Source organism: Lepidochelys olivacea (assembly GCF_965140295.1).
Source record: "Lepidochelys olivacea isolate rLepOli2 genome assembly, chromosome: 4".
In the NCBI taxonomy this organism is placed as follows: Eukaryota; Metazoa; Chordata; order Testudines; family Cheloniidae; genus Lepidochelys; species Lepidochelys olivacea.
Genome location: NC_140414.1, coordinates 35,878,108 through 35,896,956, shown reverse-complemented (window position 1 = coordinate 35,896,956; position 18,849 = coordinate 35,878,108).

Sequence of the window (18,849 nt, the reverse complement as noted above, 5' to 3'; positions counted from 1 at the left end):
AGCCCTGAAAGTGGCTCTTCTGGGAGTGGCCACAATTATTGGCTCCTAGGAGTAAGTAATTAGTGTGTGCAAGGTTTGTTTGGCTGGCCTTTGCGGTTTTCTACAAGCTGGAAACTCTGTCCTGTTTCTTTGTTAAAGTTCAGCAAGAGTTTTGGGGCAAATCTTTCAGGAAGGGTACTTCCTTTAAGGTCACCAGAGAGGATACCGGACTTGGTAATTGAATTAACTGATAATAAATTGAGTGGGTGATTATGGGCTCTAAGTCTAGCTTGTCATAACAGGTGGTACTCTACTACTCATCCAGTTCTAGAAAACAACCCTCATAAACCACGCTGCAAATATGTCCTGTTAATTATCTATATTTAGTCCATCGAACGTTTAGTAAACAAGCATATTGCATGAAAAAGGATCTTTGTGTCTTTTGCCCAAAAGTTAATCTGTTTCTTTTGCTTATTCCCCATGTGAAGTAAATTAATCCAGCAAACTGTGACATGACATCTGGTTACCATGGAAACTATTGATACTACAAATACATTGAAGAGAGTAGGACTAATTTTCTGCTGTCACCCCAGTGCAACCCATTTAAATGAATCTGGTTTGCCATCAAGAATGTAGCCTCAGGATAGTTAGAGACTAAGCTGCAGAAGCAGATGAAATCTGAAGAAACAAAACTGTCTTCACCCAAATATCTTGAGCAATACAAACAAGAAAAGGAGTACTTGTGGCACCTTAGAGACTAACCAATTATAAATAAATGGGTTAGTCTCTAAGGTGCCACAAGTCCTCCTTTTCTTTTTGCGAATACAGACTAACACGGCTGCTACTCTGAAACAATGAAAACAAGGGAGAACTGCAAAAAATTTTGGATATTGAAATAAAATATTTGTCTAAGTAGAATGTCTTTCAAAGTTTTCCAAGTGTATCAGCTGCTGATCAATGTTTTAATGCTAGGAAAGATAATGAAAGTACAATAAAGGTGCATCGCAACTGCATCTAAAATAGATTTTTAATTAAATTTCAGCCCTGTTGTATGAAACAAGCTGTAAATTTTGACCAGTTTGGGGAAACAAATAAACAAACAAACAAGCTCTCCCTCCCTCACCAAAAAATGCAGAGGTTTCCATGTGCAATAACCAAAAATTCTTCCTAAATATAAGAAAGTGCATGTTCTCCATAGTTCCAGTTCACAGTACTGGTAATTAAAATACCTGGGACCAGATTCACTTCTTAGACATGGTGATAAAAATCTGGAGTAACCCCATTCCCTTAAGGGACTACCATTATTAATTTCAGTTGATTGACACCAAAGTAACTAGGAGCAGACTCTGTTGCATTGTTCATGAAATTACAAAAAAGAGACTTGGACTCGTTTGGCAAAGGCCGAATGAAAGTGTTGTATGATCCTGTACCTCCCCCACTGATCCATACACAGAGCATGGGACTCATGCAAAGCCAAGGAACGAGTAGGCAAGAAGAATACTCCTTTCAGAGATGCCTCCAGATTAGGGTAGAAGCACTTTGGCATAGCAGGAGGGTAACCCTGCTAAATTCTGTTGACAGATTTTTATTTAAACAAAATAGTTTATGAACAACTCACTTCAGTCACAAAAATGATTGTCAACCTGACACCTCTCACCTGCACTAAATTTACATACATGATGCTGGGCTGGGTATGGGGGCAATAGTTCACTATCTTGTGAGAATTCCTTTAAAGAATTACTTCTGAAATGAAATCACTGAGGGTTTTTGGAGAGTTTTCTTCATTGGTATATGCACTGCTTATCTCAACAACAGATAGCAATCAGAAGGATTTTAAATGTAGCTTTCCCCCTGCTGTGCTGGTGTCTAGTAGGCAGTCGATACTCAAGTGATGTTTGTTTCAGAATGTCACATTCAAACCAGATAAGGGAAAACAGATCTTTTCAGTGTTTGGGATGTGTGGAAGCAGAATCTGCAATACAGATCTCTCTCTCTCTCTCTCTCTCACACACACACACACACACACACGTTGAAATAGCATCACAAACTTGCTGTGTCCTATTTCTTATCTTCTTGCAGATGTCATTCCTAAAAATCAATTTTTCTTTCTTTGTTTTGCCTGATTACGAGATACCATGACACATTCTTCTTACTATATTTTATTCTTTTTCCAGCTAGAAATTTTTTTAGATAGTAAGTTTTTAGTCAGAAGATAATGTAATTAACCCCTTAACTGCTGTGTTCCATTGCAGTAAAACATAATTACATTACAATGTTACTGTTTCATAGGTAGATTGGCATTCACCTAAGCTTGTATTGAGTGCATGATGCGGAGACAAGATTTATCCCCTGTACATACTATGTTGGGTAGCACTTACCTGGTTATAGACTGGCTCTAAGGATTAATTCTAACATCTACTAGTTCTTGATTATACCTCTGATGCCCACGCTAGACTCTGGAAGGAAATTAGAGTGTCACTATCAATTATAATTCTGAAATCATCTTTGGAAGTTTTACAAAGAGCAGTGGCTATTTAAGTTACTGAAATGTATTGTTTTATTCAGTTGCAGTAATGTCAATTGGAAATGACACAATATCAAGAGTGCAGTAATGATCAAAGTGTTGCACATCAAATGTGGACAAAAACTTTGCCCAACAAAAGTGCTAAGAGACACTTCTAAGTCAAAGCACTGCCATCAATGAGGATAAAACAAAGAGTACATTACTACACATGAAATGTTGAGAACACAACACACCGTCCACAGTTCTGTTATCATTAACTCCAATTTACCCAATAATAGGGATACGGATTTTATATTCCTTTACTTTCTCTCTTCTCGTCAGGATACCATGGATATCTGTTCAACTCTAAATCTCACTCACTTGCTGTCATGCAATGAAAATACCATGCTCGTATAATGGGCTTTACTAATTTGATAGCAGGTTTTGAATCTGGCACATTCAGCTCTAAAAGCTTTTAGCACTTGAGCTAATGGAGTGTCTCTGTTTAGTACAGCAGTAAGAGCAGACTCCCGAACCTCTTATGTGGACCAGCAAAGACAAAGACACATTCTCCTAGTATGGGTGACATATGTCACTTGCCTGGTGAAGCTTGTCTGAAGTGTCTGAGGTTTGTCTGCTATGATGTTACATTTTCATGTGGGAGACTTGGGAGTTAACTCTTGGACACAACACAGGGTTCTGTGGTTTGGCTTTGAGCTGGTAATGACATCAGCATAGCCATTAAGCTCTAACGGCAACTACCTTGAGCAACGTTAATGACAGGTTCTTTGAAATCAAGTATCTCTCTTATTTTCCTGGAGATGAGCCGCAACAATGGTGAACATACATCAGGTACATTGTAGGTGGCAAATAGTAGCTTTTGCATAAATACTAAGAGTGACATTTGGACTGATAATTCAATCTTATCCCATATCTAGCATTTATACAGCACCTACTATCACAGACAATGTTCCAAAAGTGCAATTTCAATATAAAATTTCAGTTTAAAATATCATATTTTAAGACATTTCCCCACTAATCAGTAAATATCTCCTTCCTTTTGTCATCATTTTCATTATGCTTGATACAGTAGTAGTAACAACTCTATATACCTTTACCACTCATGTATTTTTGACAGGTTTCCATGCATTTCTGATGCATTTATCCCACACCCTTCCACCCTTTCCTGGCATTTTTTGGTACTGCTGGCCATTTTGAAAAGATTTGTTTAATTATTTACTTTATCCTTCCTGGAATCATTAAAAATAAATGAGTAAATATAGATTCCATGGCTCTTCTTCATTTTAAGAGGGATTTATGCTGTTAGTACAATTCTAAATAGAGACTATAAAACAATTGTACAAAATCTTAATGAAAGAGGAATAAAGAAGTGTAACATTTATCTATTCATGCATTTTCCTCATTTTTGGAAGAAAAGATGCTTTTATGCAGCAAGTACATTTCTAAATAAAAACCATTAAATAATTGAACAAAGTCTTCATGACAGAAATAAAGGGAAAGTGTTAATACACACAATATATATATGTATATTTCTTCATTGGTATATGCACTGCTTATCTCAACAACAGATAGCAATCAGAAGGATTTTAAATGTAGCTTTCCCCCTGCTGGTGCTGGTATCTAGTAGGCAGTCGATACTCAAGTGATACTTGTTTCAGAATGTCACATTCAAACCAGATAAGGGAAAACATATATATTTATATATATACACAAGATGCTTCCCCCTGCCCCCCTGCATATATGCATATATATAAACATGCATTTTCTTCATTTTTAGAGAAAATATTTGTATGCATTTTATACAATAGATTGTATTTAGAAATGCACTAAGACCACAAATTATTCGTAATCTATACAGAAAAAAATATAACCTTAGAGTTAGTTACATTGTACAGGGTTCAGTTGTACACAGACATCTTTCAGAGATGTCCAAGAAAATTTTAAAACAGCACAGAAAGGGGAAAAAAGATATGGGGGGGAGGGGAAGGGAGGGGAAAGCATCTTGTCCCAAAGAAAGAACAGAAATTCTGTAAAATTCTGTAAAGAACAGAATTATCAGACACATAGATGAACACAATTTGTTGGGGAAGAGTCAACATGGTTTTTGTAAAAGGAAATCATGCCTCACAAATTTATCAGAATTCTTTGAGGGGTCAACAAGCATGTGGACAAGAGTGATCCAGTGAATATAGTGTACGTGGACTTTCAGAAAGCCTTTGACAAGGTCCCTCACCAAAGGTTCTTAAACAAAGTAAGCAGTTATGTGATAAGAGGAAAGGACTTCTCATGGATCAGTAACTGGTTAAAAGACAGGAAACAAAGGGTGAGAATAAATGGCAGTTTTCAGAATGGAGACAGGGAGATAGTGGTGTCCCCCAGGCATCTGTACTGGGACCAGTGCTGTTTAATATATTCACAAATGATCTGGGAAAGGGGGTAAACTTTGAGGTGGCAACATTTGCAGATAATACAAAATTACTTAAGATAGTTAAGTCCAAAGCTGACTGCAACGAGTTGTAAGAGGATCTCACAAAACTGCGTGACTAGGGAACAAAATGGCAGATGAAATTCAATGTTGATAAGTGCAAAGTAATGCACATTGGAAAATATAATCCCAACTATACATGCAAAATGATGGCCTCTAAATTAGCTGTTACCACTCAAGAAAGAGATTGTGGAGTCATTGCGGCTACTTCTCTGAAAATATCTGCTCAATGTGCAGTGACAATCAAGAAAGCTAACAGAATGTTAGGAACCATTAGGAAAGGGATAGATAATAAGACAGAAAATATCATAGTACCACAATAGAAATCCATGGTATGCGCACACCTTGAATCCTGTGCACAGTTCTGAATTGGAAAAGGTACAGAAAAGGGCAGCAAAAATGATTCAGGGTATGGAACAGCTTCCATATGAGGAAAGATTAAAAAGACTGGGACTTTTCAGCTTGGAAAAGAGATGACTAAGTGGGAATATGACAGAGGTCTATAAAATCATAAATGATGTAGAGAAAGTGAATAAGGAAGTGTTATTTACTCTTTTACAAAACACACGAACCAGGGGTCATGCAATGAAATTAATGGGCAGCAGGTTTCAAACAAAGAAAAGGAAGTACTTCTTCATATAATGCACAGTCAACCTGTTGAACTCATTGCCAGGGAATACTGTGAAGGCCAAAACTATAATGGGATTCAAAAAAGAATTAAAAGAGTTCATGGAGGACAGGTTAATCAATGGTTATTAGCCAAGATGGTCAGGGATGCAACCCCATGTTTTGAGTGTCCCTAGCCTCTGGCTGCCAGAAGATGGGAGTGGAGGACAGGGGACGGATCACTCGAAAACTGCCTGTGCTGTTCATTCCCTTGGAAGCACCTGACAGACCAGCTAAAGAGTTAGATGGACTATTGATCTGACCTAGTAATGCCAGTCTTATGTTATGTACAGACTGTTGCCAGCCAAATGATAGTTCTGGAAGCTTGGGACAAACCGTGCCTCATTGACTTGGCAGAGCAAACCAGAAGCAATTCTTTAGCTACATATCCTTTTGCAGAATCATATATAATAGACTATTAAATTGCGTCACGTCTTTCTGAGCCAATCTGAAGCTTTTAGTAATCCCCATGGCCTTTTATGGAATTATTAATTGTAACACATTAAAATGTAAAGTAAAGCTAAAATAGCAAATCTAAAAGAGCATATATGTAGATTTCTTTAACAAACTCTTTACAAAATTGATGTAAATTTAGCAATTAGGGTTATTTATTTATTCTAGACCAGGAACACAACTTATTTAACATTTGTCTTTAAAAACTGGTAAAGACCCTAATGGAATTACTTGCCTAAACTTCATTCCAATTTCCCATGTTCCATTTACTCAAGGTAATATATTTCTTTATGTTTTATATTTATTCAAAATAAGCACTTACTGGCTGACGCATAGTAGAGGACTCTTAATTCTTATAAATTTTTGAAGAACGTATAAATTAAATATTTTAGCAAAATGTACAACACACCAATACCCAACCCCTCCTTCCCAAAAGAACTAAGCACTCATTCAAGCCAACTTGTATGCTAAGACACCTTAAGCATACATTCAAACTAGTTATATATTTTGTAGAGTGCTTGTCCATTCAGCTTGGCCTCTAGGGAGATGGGGATAAAAATCCCTGACCAGAAGGAATTAGGGTTTTTTTTATGTGGGTTGGACACTAAGGGGAAAAGATTCCTAAACATAAGCAAGAGATCCCCAGGGTTAACCTGGGTTAGACAAAAGGGATTTATAGAGCTGGCATATTTCAGTGGTTCTATCACCATCTGAAACCGAAGACTGCAACTCATGTGTGGGTGTATGTTTACCTGTTTTAACCTTATAAATAACTCTTATTTCTTTTTCTCATTTAACAAACCCTTAGTTAGTTTCCTATAGGGCTGACTGCAAGTGTGGTCTTTGGTGTGAGATTTAAAGTGCAAACTTACATGGATTTAGTGACTGGTTCTTTGGTACTGGAAGTAACCTGAATATTTTGTGATCTTTGATATAACGTGACCATCTATCACAGAGTCAAGCTTGCCGATGGCAAGCTAGATCAGAAAGCCCCAGAGGACTGTCTGTGATGCCATGTTAAGGCTGTATAGTTTACACATGTTACTTCATCGGGGAAATCTAAGTATAACACTCACAAACAGTTTGGGATTTCTGCCCTGCTCCTTAACAATGTGTTTTGAGGTTGGTATTGTCACTCATGAGCCACTCCAGACAGCCTGACATCACTATTGGATGAACTCTTTTTTTTTATTTGCACTTTATTAAATATTAACTATTTATAAAATTACCAATCATGCAACCCATCATACAGCCAAATATTTCCATAAACCAATTGATATGTCTCAGCTATTTAACAAAACAAATTGTAACAATATGATCAAATTACCAAACAAGTATCTCGATCATCCTCTAGTTTTTCCAGCAAAAGCACCTCCTGCTTAAGAAGCATCCATTACAGCATATAAATTATGCAGGAGAATAAAAATAAGTGGGAACTATAGAGCCTTCTGAAAGGTGACAGCTCTTAGCACTATCATTATAGAAATCTTTCCATTAACTTCATTAATCTTCAATTAGGTGGCCATTGTTTAAAACACAGAGCGTATTTACTAAAGAAAAACAGCACTTAAATATGTAACTTGTCATTGACCGGGGAAGCACATTCCTGCTCTCAAAAGGAACTCAGTGACCACTGTGGCTGGAAAACTCCGTGCTGAGTTTGCACATTTGAGCCTTTGAAGAAAAGTCATTCCAATAGTTTACTATATGTAAAGGAATAATTAAAATGCTACTTAGCAACAAGAACAATGAATCTCCTCGAACAAAACCACTACCCAAATGCAAAAAAAATTAAAGCATCCTCATTCAGCCATCCACTTTGACACAGGCCTGAACATACAAGAGATATGAGTCCTGCAGCATGTCCTGAGGACCAATTAACTCAGGTTGTTGGACTCAGGGAAGAAGTGAATTCCAGAGAGGGACCCTCCACTGAGTGACAGATATCAGGGATCATTAACATGAGTAACCAGTTAATCGCAGCTGTGAAGAGAAAACATGGAAAGAGAGGTGGTGTTTTACATACCTGGAACTCAAACCATAAGGAACTTAATATGGCCACGCACCAGGAGCTATCTCAGACCACTGGTGATGAGGATATCTCCATTGCTTCTTAGAAGGCCAAACCTCTACAGGAGTTGGCTCTATGCTGCTATGTAAAATCTAGTGATTGGTTCTCAGAACTTGGGTTTTTCTGGTCTAGTTTTACAGTTACAGCTGGTTAGAAGTTTTCTAACAAAACAGAGTTTTGTCAGAAAATGCCAATTCATCAAATCCAGATTGTTTCATGAAAACATGTCAGGTTTGATGTATTTTCACTGAATCCTAGGCAGGGTGCACAGCTCCAAAGTAGCCCCACTCCCTGGACTGCCCTGGGGCCGGGGACCCAGGCTACATAAAGTAAAGTCCTGAGAGTCTTGGCTATAACCAGGCCTCAGCTCCCAGCTCCACATTGGGCAGCCTGGAAACCCTGAGAATTCCAGCTCCCCCTGGGCTCCTAGAGCTTCCAGGCTCCCAGAGCCGCAGTAGGGAGCCTGGAAGCCCTGAAAGCTCTGACTTTAATCAGGACTCCCAGGACTTCCAGGCTCCCTGCCTGAGCTGAACCCCAGGCTGGTGGGCTCCTCAGGCTGACTGACTCTCAGAGTAGCTGGCTCTTCAGGCGGCAGGAATCAGGCAGCCTGGGGAGCAAGCTGGCCCAGAAGTTTGGAAGCCCTGGGGTGTTTGGCCCTGGGGCAGTCCACATTGCTGAGCTCCTGGGACCTTGTATACCCTGGAATCTCCAGCAGCTGCTGACATGATTCATGTAAGGTTCACTGGTGCCCACCACCTAATAGCAATGGTGAAACTGACCAGTGTATCTTCACTGAGCAGCTGCCAGAGATCATGGGAACCTAATGCATTTTGGAAACACTGTGTTTCATTGTTCCCAAAACATTTTTTTTTTCAAATCTCATGTTGAAATTTCCCACGAACCCAGAAATTCCACATATTGGCCAGCTCTAGTTAAAATTTCATTATGTTTAAACCATGATTCAAACATTAACGCTTCATGTTACAGACTGGGTTTGGGTGCAATTCATTTTGTGGCTCTATCCAAAAGCAGAACAAGTTCATCTACATCATTTCATCATAATTTGAAACAAGGTTATCTACTAAACAGAGCAGAAACAAATTAATATGAGCATTGCAGGAATAAAATACATCAAACAAAAATACTTCCATGCCAAACTGCAGTGGCTGTTTCCATTAACACCAGAGGTGTTAGTCAAATACAGTCACCAATGATAAAGAGAACATCGTCCAACAAAAATAATAGTGGGGTATTAGAAACAGAAGGTAAGAAGATAGCTTATTTGCCAAGCAGTTATTATGCTTCTTTCTTTATATAGAATGCAGAGAATAGAGGGCTGATAGGGATCATATTCCCTAGTGTAGTTGGAAAGAAGCTAAATAGTTTGCAGATAAACTGAAATGATTCTGAAAGATAAATACACTCCTGGAGTCAAGATAACAGAGTTATGAGATTAGAACCCCGCTGGCTAATATTTTTAGAAGATTTTGAATACAAATATTTTTTTAAAAGACTCCTGAATGGCAGACCAGTTTACTGAGGATTGAAAGTAGCAAATACCATTATTTAAAATAGGGACACAATAGCAGAAGCAGTTACAAACCACTGCGCCTTAAATTGGTGGTGTGAAAAATATCAGCAATAATGCTGAGAACTTTAGTAAAGAAATAAATACTAGAATTTGACTAGAAATATATTAATTAGAGAGTGGTATTGTATAATAAACTTCATGACATTTCTGGAGCTATTACTGCTATCATAGAAAAGGGAAATGTACAGAATGTGAATCCCTTGTTGCCAAGAAGGCCAATGGCATTTTGGGATGTATAAGTAGGGGCACAGAGAGCAGATCGAGGGACGTGATCGTCCCCTTCTATTCGACATTGGTGAGGCCTCATCCGGAGTACTGTGTCCAGTTTTGGGCCCCACACTACAAGAAGGATGTGGATAAATTGGAAAGAGTTCAGCGAAGGGCAACAAAAATGATTAGGGGTCTGGAACACATGACTTATGAGGAGAGGCTGAGGGAACTGGGATTGTTTAGTCTGCAGAAGAGAAGAATGAGGGGGGATTTGATAGCTGCTTTCAATTACCTGAGAGGTGGTTCCAGAGAGGATGGTTCTAGAGTATTCTCAGTGGTGGAAGAGGATAGGACAAGGAGTAATGGTCTCAAGTTGCAGTGGGGGAGGTTTAGGTTGGATATTAGGAAAAACTTTTTCACTAGGAGGGTGGTGAAACACTGGAATGCGTTACCTAGGGAGGTGGTGGAATCTCCTTCCTTAGAAGTTTTTAAGGTCAGGCTTGACAAAGCCCTGGCTGGAATGATTTAATTGGGGATGGGTCCTGCTTTTGAGCAGGGGGTTGGACTAGATGACCTCCTGAGGTCCCTTCCAACCCTGATATTCTATGATTCTATGATTCTATGATCCTTACATTTTCAATAGGCATTTGATGAAGTCCTACACAGAATAAAATTGGTTAAGGTAAGTCACTACAGAGAAAGTAAAATAGTTAGTTAGAAAAGAGGATTTAAGAACAAGAAAAAGTGAATGGGTATCACTGGTAATTGTTCTAGGAAGAAAGAGGTTAGAGGAAGGAGGTTAACAACAGGATATCCAAAGTTTTGAAAATTAATAATTTAATACTGTAATTATTACTAATACTATTACTTTTCAACTCCATAGTTTCTGTGGACATTAAGCTGTGCAGGAGGTGATTATAATTCCCATTTCATACCATAGATAAACTGAAGCATGGGAAGATTGGATGTATGATGCAGCTCCCATTCAAGTCTTTAGTTGATTTCCATTGAAGTTAGAGCGAGACTGGAATTATCTGCCCATTGTCACACAAGTCTGCAGCAAAACCAGGAATAAACCCCAGCACTTTTTCTCTTTCGGACTATATATTAATTATTCAGACAGCTATGGGACAAAATCTGCTCCCTTTGAAGTCAATTGGAAACTCTCGTTGATTTCAGTGAGAGCCAAATGTGGTCCAACAGTTGTTCTGTAAGATATTAAAAAAATATGACTTTTCCTGAAGGGTTCATGTAGCATTCATGCACCTGGAAACAGTCAGGGCACACCCTGACTGTTGTGTAGGAGCGATGCACACATTGCTCTGTCCAAGGACATGGACCATGGGAACATGGACCATTGGGAAGTCAATTAAAGGACATCAACCGTGGGAAGCTTCCTTGGCCTGGGCTCAAGGTCTGAGAATAAGGATTGTAGTAGATAGAGGCTGGTAAATAAGAATATTAATCAAAGTCATATTATTTCCTTTGTTGATGCCTTTTGCGGTCGGAGAATGTAATGCGCAGGGGGGAGAGAAATAAAAGAGAGGTGGAAAAGCTGACAGAAAAAAATCCAGTCAGCAAACCAGCCTGCTTGCTTGCCTAAAGCCGTGTCCTGTCTTGTATTGAACCGCCACACTTTTCCAATCAAACAGTTTTAGGAACTGATTATGATGATCACTAATTGGCAACATTTCACATTTAACATTTATCACATTATAGTGTACAATGTCCTAATTCAGGCAGCTGTCATCTGATATTTGTTCTGCAATGTCCTTAAAACAGGCCTAGTGACTCTGTCATGTGATTTAGGCTTGACTAGCCACTGACTTAATTAATTCTTCACTGACCAGAGGGAGCTGATTGACTGAAGTTTATTGCTTCCCCTAATCCCCCAGATTTTCAATTGGGAACTATGAGTAGTGTATGTAAATCTTTGTTATACTATTAATACAAATTATTCCGAAAAATGAGAGAGAGAAACAAACATTCTCCGTGTTTTGGATTTCAGGATACATTGAAAACCACTGAGTGGGATTGGGCTTCCAGTGTGGCATTCTGCCCTCTGGCACACTGCCAAGGTATCCCTTGATTAGGAAAAGTGTGGGTGCCTCTGGTTTAGAATTTAGTGGGAGCTGTACCTGAGATGTTCCCTACCCTAAAGGAAGGAAAACAATCATACCTACATCCTGTAAACATTTACTAACCTGCTTAATTTTGCTCACATAAACTGAAGTCAGTGAGGCTCCTGGTGTGAATAAAGTTAAACATCCTAGGCCTTAATGAGCCAGACATATTTTCCATTGCATTTTTCATATTTTCTATAGGCATCTTTCTCAGACACTGCCCATTAACACATTTTAAATTAGTTATGAAATCCACATCCTTGCCAATAAAATGTATGCTCGCAAATTTTATTTTTCTTCTGGGACTAGACAGGAATATTTTATGTATTAATCTTATTTAAAATGAATAAATATTTCAACAGCTAGAGTATCCTGTGAGCATATTTTCATTTTATTCTTTAAAAATTATAAATATCATTTACATTTTGAGTAAACATATGTAATGGGCAACACTTTGCCACTTTACCCAGATTAGGTAGTACCTTACTCAGTGAGTTAAAATCTAAGAAATTACCATTAAATGTGACCAAGTGCAGTAGAATTTGGCCCTTAATAAGTAGATCATACTATAGGCCTAATTTTGTTGTTTCAGTGTTGCAATAGCTCAAATAATAGTACAGGTAACTGAAAAACAAGATATTGAATATTTAGGGACATAGTAATTGGATGAAATTGTTTTTCATTTCTGCTAAAAGAAGTAGTGGAATAGCTTTTCATAAATTGCAGTGTTGACAGTTTCTGGTTGTTCCAGCTGAGATTACTTTTACACAGTCAGTTAATTGCATCTTTAAAATCTAAAATTAGCCTGTCATTGCACAGAGATATAATCTTGTAAATTTGTTGTCATGTCAAGTTGACAACTTCCACAGCACTCAAAAATCTCATTCAAAATGTCTTTTGTGATTCATCAAGGAAAGTCATGTTTCTGTATCAGTGAAGAACATCTACAAAACTTCAATTCTGTGAACCTTCCCTTCTGCACAAAGACTGTTTTAACTTATTTTTTTTTTCAACAAATAAAATAAATATATTTTATTAGCCACAGGGTCAAATAAATAGGAGTCCGATGGACTTTCCTAAAGTTCATTAGATTGCGACCCTAGTCTGATTAATCTGACAAGGTTGAGAAGATCAAGGGTTTCCACGGTCCCTTGTATGTCTGTGGAATCACTTTTTTCTTTCAGTAAACTAATTAGGTGGGATGTATGCTATGAGTTCGGGACTGAGGGTCACAATTTTATGCTTAGTATATTAGAGACCACTAAAATGTATAACATTTAAAGGACTATTGCACAACATCATTTAACTGAAATGATTCAGGGATACAAAACATATTCAGAAACCAACAGGAGTTACTTGTGTCACATGGTGGAAGAACAGGCCCAGTTTCTTCTCTAGTTCATGCTCATTTTAGTTCCATCTATTTCTAAACACTATCTTCCAGAATTCAAGCAGAGAAGCCAGAGACTGTAGTGGATACTGTAGAAACACATAGAAAAAGGAGCACCCCTTCATTTCTAAACAATAAGCTCACAGGCATTCATAGCACAGCGATAAGCTAAGAATCTGAGTAGAAGAGAGCAGAATAATGCAATGGAAATAGACAAAATGTCTGCACATAAAGGAGAATTGCTTAGTAATTTCATTATTATTCATTTATATTACAGTATTGCTTAGATGCCAGTGTCCAGGAAGACTATTATTGAAATGTATTGTATACACGAATGTTAAACTAAAGTTTGTTTTTTTTTCAAGTTTGTCAACAATTTCTTCTGTTAAACTCAAGATAGTCAGACACATACTCCTGGATACAGGAAATAAAAAGCTAATTTAAGCAAAAGTGAGGTGCAAAGGAGTATGATTTTCTAAAATGGCTAAGAGCATTAGGCACCCAGCACCCACTGATTTCCTATGGGGGGTGAGCCCTGTAAGCATGTTTGAAAACTCTCACTGTAAGAGATTTACCTTAGCAAGTGTGTGATCCTCTGGAGGAATGGACTGAAAAATAGGATTCAAATCCTGATATTGACACAGAGTTCATGAATGACCTTGAGCACATCTCTTAAGTTCTCTGAGATTCAGTTTCCTAAATTGAAAACCAGCACCTCCCGGCAAATGTCTCCTTTGCTGCATCTAGGGTTCTTCTTTATCTGACAAAGACATTTGGCCGGGGTGCGTGGTGTGTTCCTCAAGGTCTGGGCTGCACAGAAGAGGGATTGTTACATTCCAGCAAATGATTGAAACATTTGAGTAACAAGGGCCTTTTGCTAGTAGCAATAACTTTCTCACTGAGACTGTAGGCAGGCACACAGCTCCACGAGCATCACAATCAGGGTAAGTGTCAGGAGTGGGGGAAAGGCAGTTGTGCGTACGGACAAAACAATCACAGCTTGCAGGACAGTTTTGCAGGGAACTCGTTCTAAAATTATCACACTCTTTTTCACAGTCAGCCAACCTGCTTTCTGACATCTTGCTGCTGCAGGTAACCAGGGAAACTAGGGCCCAACTACACTGTGCTTGCGGCTTTCACCCCAGTCTATATGCTCAGCTATGTGCCGCTTTGGTCCCAGCTCCAGTGATTGCTAAATGGCATGGTACAGTTTCCTACAATGGGGGAACTAACAAGGCTGCAATCCCTTGGAATCTGTGGCAGAGGATTAACAGGTATCTCCTGGAAACTTTCCAGAGCCTCTTTCTGGAGGATTCCCTGCAGGTCTCGATGTCCATTGCCATCTTGCTTGGCCGTGCAGATTAGCTACACAGGGCAATATCCAGCTCACAGAAAGCACTACCTGTCTCCCATTTTTCGATTCCCTACACAAGCCACAGCAACTTACCCAGAGTCTCATCTACTTCCTGCTCCCTGTTGAGCACTTCCAGAGTGAAGAAAAGTTCCTGGCTGCCTGCCCCACCGGGTGACCCCACTGGGAGCACTATATCCTCTTCTAGCTCGACTTCTTCATCCAGAATTTCAGCCTCCGGGTTACCCCCTCTTTCTGCTGCTGCCAAAGTATCCACAGGGCTATCAGCAATGGAGGTGGGGTCACCACTGAGGTTAGCATTCAGCTCCTTATAGAAGCAGCAAGTCTTAGGTGCACGACCGGAGGAACGATTTGCCTCCCGCGCCTTATGGTACGCCTGCCACAACTGCTTTATCTTCGCTCTGCACTGCTGCATGTCCCGATCAGAGCCCTTTTCACACAAGCCTCGAGAAATTTGCCCATATGTGTCCCGATTTCTATGGGTCAGTCGCAGCTGCGACTGAACAGACTCCTCTCCCCATATGCTGATCAGATCCAACAACTCAGCAGTGGTCAAAGCGGGAGCGCGTTTGGTGTGATAGCCAGCCATGCTCACCTGGGAAGCCACCTGGGAAGCTCATCTGGGAAGCCAGCAAGCAGGAAATGAGATTTAAAATTCCTGGGGCTTGCAAAGAGGAGGGGCGAGGCGGCTGCAGGGCAGTGGAGTTCAAACTATTGACCAGAGCAGCAGCATGGGAATTGTGGGACACTTTCTGGAGGCCAATAAAACTGAAAAAAAAGCCATGGTGTCTACACTGGCTGTTTGCCTCTCTGCAGGGGAATATTGCCTCTAGTAAGCACATTTCACAGTAGGAAAATAGCACTGTATGAATGTAAATTTATAATTCTAAAAACACAGGGCCAAACGGTGGAGCACTTACAGAAAGAGTCTCACTGACTTCATTGGCGCAACTCCTGTTTGTAACTACTTACTAACATGAACAAGGGCTTCCCCGTAATACACAATGCAAGGCATGTGTTGCAAGACAGTGAGTACTGTCACTGCATCTGGGAAGTGTCATCTCAAAAGGAAATGTACCAGAGAAATTGTGGAAAATATTTTCTTCCTTTTCCTGTACTTTGCAAAACTGAGTGGAAATCAGTCAAGCACTATACTTCATCAAGAATGTCATAAAGATATGAGGAGAAAGACTGCACTAAAAAACAACCTTTATTGTCCTATTTGGATCACAGAGGCCAAATTTTCTGAAGAAAAAAAAGGAAGAATGTGAAAATCATGTCTTCTGTTGAGGGCAGCTTCTTGTTGACTCTTTTGATTTGTAATATACCTAGATTAACAAACACACAGCGAAATTAAACAAAAGAAACCCTGGAGAAAGTGATACAGAATATTAATCCTCCTCTCTTACAACAGAGGCTACAAATAAATGCAGGAAATGTGCTGAACTGAATGGTTCTCTCAGACCTATATTAGTGGATTGCCTTGTCATTCGAAGTTGCTGGGAACAAGCTGGTTTCTAATTCACCTTATTATCCTTTCTATTTACCCCTAGATATGATATGTCTGCTGCTCTGATTTAAATTAGGTTAGATCACTCCCTCTCTTACTGTGATTAGAGGGGACCCAGATCTGTTAGAAATGACATGGAGGGCACAGAACTGATTGCTTCCCTTTGTCCCAGTGGAAACCCTTCTGCTAGTTTGTTACTAGACTGTGAGGGAGTGAACTGTGCACCTCATGTGTTGCATTGTATTTCAACCCCGTCATGCAATTTTTACTGGGTGGCTTGTTTCTGCGAGCCTCGATGCTCCCAGTAACCTTCTGTACCTTCCAAACAGTGTACATAATAGGTTTTTTAAACACTACATTACTAACGCTTAAGAACATCTGCGTTTACCTTTCTGCCCTAATCACATCTGTTTACTTTTTGTGATTTCCTGCTATATGTAGACATTGACCTTTAAGATCAGAGGATGTTGTTATTTTTAAATATAAGGAGGTCAATTTCAACCAGAGCAGTTCTTAGTCTGACCCCTTGTACATTCAGCTCTTTCTTCTGCTCCATTCTTTTGTGAATCAATGTGCAAGCATTGCCGAGTGAGTCCATACAGCTCACACAACATATTCCATATTGCAGCATCCACTCTCTCAAGCATGATCATAAGGACCTAGAATTTAAAGAGCAATAGTTCAAAAGGGGATCCCCCAACAATGGTACATGAAAGGGTCTAGAAAGTAATGGAACTGGTCTCTTCCCACTGGAGAACTTCTATAGACCTGGATGACTATTCTTGAGTTAGTTTACATCCAAAGCCTATGCTGATATTGTGCAATTTTGAGTTCCTACCAGAACCCCATTCACAGCTTTACATAAAAAGACCACAGAGTATATGCCTGGAACTTTTTCCTCAAAAATCCACTCTCATTTTTCATCCAGTTTCTTCATTCCAGGTTTTCAGTTATGATTATATACATGGTCTAGGCAACTGAAGAACATTCTACAAAAATAGATCATCATCTCATTATAGTGGGTACGGCAATACCCATTGTTTCATGTTCTCTGTGTGTATATATATCTATATCTATATACCTTAGAATCATAGAATCATAGAATATCAGGGTTGGAAGGGACCTCAGGAGGTCATCTAGTCCAACCCCCTGTTCAAAGCAGGACCAATCCCCAATTAAATCATCCCAGCCAGGGCTTTGTCAAGCCTGACCTTAAAAACATCTAAGGAAGGAGATTCTACCACCTCCCTAGGTAACGCATTCCAGTGTTTCACCACCCTGCTAGTGAAAATTTTTTTCCAAATATCCAACCTAAACCTCCCCCACTGCAATTTGAGACCATTACTCCTTGTCCTGTCCTCTTCTACCACTGAGAATAGTCTAGAATCATCCTCTCTGGAACCACCTCTCAGGTAATTGAAAGCAGCTATCAAATCCCCCCTCATTCTTCTCTTCTGCAGACTAAACAATCCCAGTTCCCTCAGCCTCTCCTCATAAGTCATGTGTTCCAGACCACTAATAATTTTTGCTGCCCTTCGCTGGACTCTCTCCAATTTATCCACATCCTTCTCGTAGTGTGGGGCCCAAAACTGGACACAGTACACCAGATGAGGCCTCACCAATGTCGAATAAAGGGGGACAATCACGTCCCTCGATCTGCTCGCTATGCCCCTACTTATACATCCCAATATGCCATTGGCCTTCTTGGCAACAAGGGCACACTGCTGACTCATATCCAGCTTCTCGTCCACTGTCACCCCTAGGTCTTTTCCACAGAACTGCTGCCTAGCCATTCGGTCCCTAGTCTGTAGCTGTGCATTGGGTTCTTCCGTCCTAAGCGCAGGACCCTGCACTTATCCTTATTGAACCTCACCAGATTTCTTTTGGCCCAATCCTCCAATTTGTCTAGGTCCCTCTGTATCCTATCCCTACCCTCCAGCATATCTACCACTCCTCCCAGTTTAGTATCATCCGCAAATTTGCTGAGAGTGCAATCCACACCATCCTCCAGATCATTTATGAAGATATTGAACAAAACCAGCCCCAGGACCGACCCTTGGGGCACTCCACTTGACACCGGCTGCCAACTAGACATGGAGCCATTGATCACTACCCGTTGAGCCCAACAATCTAGCCAACTTTCTACCCACTTTATAGTGCATTCATCCAGCCCATACTTCTTTAACTTGCTGACAAGAATACTGTGGGAGACCGTGTCAAAAGCTTTGCTAAAGTCAAGAAACAATACATCCACTGCTTTCCCTTCATCCACAGAACCAGTAATCTCATCATAGAAGGCGATTAGATTAGTCAGGCATGACCTTCCCTTGGTGAATCCATGCTGACTGTTCCTGATCACTTTCCTCTCATGTAAGTGCTTCAGGATTGATTCTTTGAGGACCTGCTTCATGATTTTTCCGGGGACTGAGGTGAGGCTGACTGGCCTGTAGTTCCCAGGATCCTCCTTCTTCCCTT